Raw genomic sequence first — 610 nt, 5'->3', positions numbered from 1 at the left:
GGGGGGGGGGATGACCCGTCCCCTCCCGCCGCCGAGGTCAGCCAGTCTCTCGAGGGCGCTGGGGGCGGACGGGGGATGCGGGAGGGCGTGCAGCACCCATCGGCACCCAGAGGCACGGCGGGGTGGATGGGGCGCCCAGGGCGGGTAGCACATCACCCTGCCGGCTGCAGCCGCGCAAGGGGGGTCCAAGTCCCGGCTGGGGGTGAACAAGGAGAGCTCCAGCGACCCACCACGGGTCAGGTCTGAGTTCGCGTTACCCACACGTGGTGTCAGAGAAAACTCAAACCTCCCACCCTCGGGATCGGGCTGGAAACCAGCGGCCACAAAACCTCCTGGCGGCGCCTTGCCCACCCCAGCCTGAGGACGGGCACTCCTCCAGCGACCCACCACGGGTCAGGTCTGAGTTCGCGTTACCCACACGTGGTGTCAGAGAAAACTCAAACCTCCCACCCTCGGGATCGGGCTGGAAACCAGCGGCCACAAAACCTCCTGGCGGCGCCTTGCCCACCCCAGCCTGAGGACGGGCACTCGGTTGATACAGGCAACCCCCGGTATCAATACAGGCTGGGGGATGAAGGGATTGAGAGCAGCCCTGCCGAGAAGGACTTGG

This window comes from Aptenodytes forsteri, unplaced genomic scaffold (genome assembly GCF_000699145.1).
Source record: "Aptenodytes forsteri isolate BGI_AS27 unplaced genomic scaffold, ASM69914v1 Scaffold196, whole genome shotgun sequence".
Classification (NCBI taxonomy): Eukaryota; Metazoa; Chordata; class Aves; order Sphenisciformes; family Spheniscidae; genus Aptenodytes; species Aptenodytes forsteri.
Note: the sequence above shows the minus strand (reverse complement) of the source record.